The sequence below is a fragment of the Alexandromys fortis genome, unplaced genomic scaffold, assembly GCF_014885135.2.
Source record: "Alexandromys fortis isolate MF-2015 unplaced genomic scaffold, M_Fortis_MF-2015_v1.1 scaffold_47, whole genome shotgun sequence".
In the NCBI taxonomy this organism is placed as follows: Eukaryota; Metazoa; Chordata; class Mammalia; order Rodentia; family Cricetidae; genus Alexandromys; species Alexandromys fortis.
Window position 1 is genome coordinate 1801695 of NW_026067957.1, and position 4510 is coordinate 1806204.

At 42.2% G+C, this 4510-nt stretch overlaps 1 pseudogene; it reads left to right on the top strand.

Annotated features, from left to right (window-relative positions):
* The first annotated feature begins 2456 nt into the window (after positions 1 to 2456).
* Positions 2457 to 3125, top strand: LOC126507717 (selenoprotein K-like; annotated as a pseudogene).
* Positions 3126 to 4510: the final 1385 nt, after the last annotated feature.

Genomic DNA, 4510 nt, shown 5'->3' on the forward strand with positions numbered 1-4510 from the left:
ATTAAAGATTTCTGACTCTTCCCCGCCACCGCCTCCCATTTCCCTTTCACTCCCCCAATCAAGTCCCCCTCCCTCATCAGCCCAAAGAGCAATCCAGTTTCCCTGCCCTGTGGGAAGTCCAAGGACCACCCACCTCCATCCAGGTCTAGTAAGGTGAGCATCCAAACTGCCTAGGCTCCCACAAAGCCAGTCCGTGCAGTAGGATCAAAAACCCATTGCCATTGTTCTTGAGGTCTCAGTAGTCCTCCTTGGTCCACTATGTTCAGCAAGTCCGGTTTTATCCCAGGCTTTTTCAGATCCAGGCCAGCTGGCCTTGGTGAGTTCCCGATAGAACATCCCCATTGTCTCAGTGTGTGGGTGCACCCCTCGCGGTCCTGAGTTCCTTGCTCATGCTCTCTCTCCTTCTGCTCCTGATGATAAGCGCAAGAAACCACATTCGAAAATCATGTATTTATATGTGACCATTCATATACGTGACATTAGATCTGGTTCTGTAGCTCAGTGTAGAGTGCTTGCCTAGCAAGCTCAAGATTCCTAACATGCCCGAGGTTCCAAACCCAGCAGAGCACAAACTTGGTGTGGTGGTATACTTCTGTAACCCCAGCATGTGGGAGCCAGAGGCAGGAGGTCCAAGGTCTCTGGTACACAGCATGTTCTAGGCCACATGGGCTATGTGAGATTTAGAAGGACTGAAAGCTCAAAAGAGGCTGGCTACTGACACCCAGAGATTTTTCTGGGAAATAAAACTGTTCTCAGTCTTCCGTGTGGTGGCCTCATGGCAGTTTGTAACTGTGAAGAGCGATAGTGCTTGCATCTTGAATGTTCACCCATCTTAAGTCCAGGGATAAATGCCCTCTGACTGTTCTGAATGTATTCTTGCAGTAACTTGACTGAAATTCTGTTTGAGAGTTTAGTGTAGATGTCCCTAAGGGAAGGTGGTCTGTTACTATACAAAAGAAACTAAAGAAAAGAGTAACAGACTGAATTGAGAAATATTTCCTCCGGTCTACATTTATATTAGAGTTTGTGTACAATTTAATATTTTGTTATCATCTGGTAGGATTTACCAGTGAAATTACTTAAACATTGAGTATTTCACTACAAGTTTAACTTCTAAAAACAAGTGTAATGTTATACAGTTTCTTTCATTCTCTTTGAAGCAGTTTGGCAGTTTTTATTTTATAAAGGCTGAGTTACCTACGGGTGTATCCATTGCCATAAAGTCGTTTGCAATATTGTTTCTATATTACTATAAGAACATGCATAATCTGTTCTAATGTTTAATTATTTCATATCCGATATTGCCATTTTGTGTCTTCATTCTGTTTTTCTCATGGACATATTTAGAGCTTTGCTAATTTCATTAATATTCTCAAGGCAGTGTATGTTTGGTTCATATATCCTATATTAAAGTCAATAGGTGTTGTCATTGTGCAGGTCTTGTTTAGGTGACCATATTGTTGAGATTCCAACGGTGCAGCTTCCCTGTCATATATAGACGTCACTTTGTCCAAGACATCCTGGTCCTCTGGTGCTTACAGTCCTTCCACCTCCCTCTCTCACAGTGTCCCTAAAGCTGTAGGTAGAGGGGCTGTGTTGTAGATACTTCACTTATGGTTGGGTACTCAGTGGCCATTTGCTCTCTGCCTTCTGACCAATTGTGGATTTCTGTGATGTTCTCTACAGGTTACAGAAGCTTCTTTGACAGGAGTGTGATGTCTTAGTTTGTTTTCCTGTTGCAGTGATGAAATGCCCTGGCAAAAATGGCATGTTGGACAAAAGGTAAGAACAGAGAAGTTCAGACAGCAGGAACTTGAAGCAGCTGGCCACACCACACCCATGATGGAGAAGCAGAGAACAGGGAATGTGTGCCACACCTGCAGTCAGGAAGCAGAGAGCAGCGATGCATGCTGGTGCTCAGCACTATTTTATCATTTGTACTGTCCAGAGTCTCAGCCAGGGAATGGATCGGATATGTTTGAGGTCCATATGTCTCCCCACCTCAGTTAAAATAGCCAAGATAATCCCACGTGGGCATACCCAGGGGCACCTTCTCCAGATGATTCTAGATTTTGTTAAATTGACAACTGACACTAAGCATCAGAGGTGGGTAAATTATTTTCACCAAAATTGGGAAATTTCAGTCATACGTCTTTTCTGTTCCCCCTTCTCACTCCCTTCTATTTAAGATTCCAATTTTTGCACTTTCAACTGGCTGAAATTGTCCCACAAACAAAATATTGAAACATTTTCCCACCAGACTATAACATCTCACTGAGTGTCAAAATAGTTCATCTGGGAGGGGGTTAGACTGAATTTTTTTTCTCTCTGCTTTTCATTTGAGTGATTTTTTTCCAGTGTGTCTCCAAATTCAGTTTTTTAAAAAATTCCTCCCGGGACATCAAGGGCGGGGCGGGAGGCGAGTTGGGCTGGTCTCCCCCGGTGTCTGGAAGCAGGCACCCGGAGGGAAGATGGTTTACATCTCGAATGGACAAGTGTTGGACAGCCGGAATCAGTCCCCATAGAGGTTGTCTTTTATAACAGATTTCTTCTGGGGAATAGCAGAATTTGTGTGTGTGTGTGTGTGTGTGTGTGTGTTTTTTTTTTTTTTTTTTAAACTCTGCTTCAGCAAGATGTGAAGAAGAGAAGAAGCTATGGAAGCTCATCCGGTTCCAGATACGATGATGGAAGGGGGCCACCAGGAAACCCTCCACGAAGAAGAATGGGTCGAATCAATCATCTTCAAGGCCCTAGCCCTCCTCCAATGGGTGGTGGATGAGGAAGGTAAACGTCTGCTCTAAGAAGCAGACAACTAGACACGTGTGTGTAGAAGGAAGCCACAACAAGAAGAGCAGCTCGTGCAGGACAAGATGGTGTGTGTCTAAAACAAGGACTGTTCTGTGTCCTCACAGATGAATGAGGTCATGCTGGGAATTCCCTCTGCAGGATCTGGCCTGACTGATAATGCAGTTCTATAAATGTACTTGTTTGTCTCATCTTTTTGTATAGTTTACTAAAGTGTTAATATAGTTTTAATAAGTAAATATTTTCAGGTTGCTAAACTTGATTCCTCATCTTTATATGATTAAACCCAGAATCTCTGATCTGGAAGAAATAAAGGCTATGTATTTTTAAAAAAATTCCTCCTGGACTATTCAATCCTTAAGATATTTGTTTCATAAACCACAGTGATGGAGGTGGGTCTTGTATCTCATCTGTTGCTTTCATTGGTTAACTAATAAAGAAACTGCCTTGGCCCTCATAGGACAGAAAATTAGGTAGGCGGAGTAGACAGAACAGAATGCTGGGAGAAGGAAGCTGAGTCAGGGAGTCGCCATGATTCTCCCACTCCAGACAGACACAGATTAAGATCTTCCCTGGTAAGCCACACCTCGTGGGCTACACAGATTATTAGAAATGGGTTAGATTAATATGTAAGAGCTAGCCAATAAGAGGCTGGAACTAATGGGCCAGGCAGTGTTTAAAAGAATACAGTTTCCATGTAATTATTTCGGGGCATAAGCTAGCCATGCGGGCAGCCAGGTGCCGGGGACACAGCCCCGCCGCTCCACACAACACCACAGTTTTTATTTCTAGAAGTTCTCTTTCTCCATAAAGCCTGTACAACACAGTGACTCCTTTAATGTCTATGTTAATTTACAAGATCTGCAACAACAAAGTAAGTCCCACACACTTAATGTCTTCGAAATAGTTGAATCAATTTTCTTGTAGTTTGTAAGTCTGGAAGTCTACAACCAAGCTGTGGGCAAGGACATTCACTTTCTTAGAGCTCCGGAGGATGATTCTTTCCGACTTTCCTTGCTTTAGGTAGTTGTCAGCACTCCTTGTTATCCCTAGACTTGAGCGTCTGCAGACTCTCCTTCATCATCAAAAGGCTCTCTCCTCATGTGCTTCTCTGTTCAAGTTTCCCTCTTCTTTTAAATATGCCAATCCTTGGATTGGGACAAATCCAGAATGACTAAAACTTGCCTTCAATATATATAAAGGCTATATCTCAAATTATATACAGGTCCTACAAATTAGAAATTGAAGATACCTTTTTAAGGGCATAATTCAACCCATGCAACATCCTTGTTTGATAATTTTAGTGCCTTTGCAGGTATTAGATCAATCTAGATTGACTCATTTTTTTCTTCCTAAAATGAGCTGGCATTTTGTCTGTCTGGATAGAAGATACTGTAAATGTTACAGTGTTTGGCAATTTGTTTTGTAGCTACAGTGAATACTCTTGATATTTCTTATTAAATATGCTTAAATGTGGGGGTCCCAGAGAGTGTCACAGCCAGCAGTGAAATGATCCATGAAGAGATAAGACTGAAGCTGGGTTCAGCATGATGTAGATAGCCAGGCTGGTTCAAACTTCTGGAGTCTGATGCCAAGCAGTTTGTTTCTTTGTTTGTTTTACATATTATAACAAAGTAACTTCGGAAGAAAGTTTCTTCCTGACAATTATTACAGTAAAGCTTGAGGCATGACTACATTGTAACTC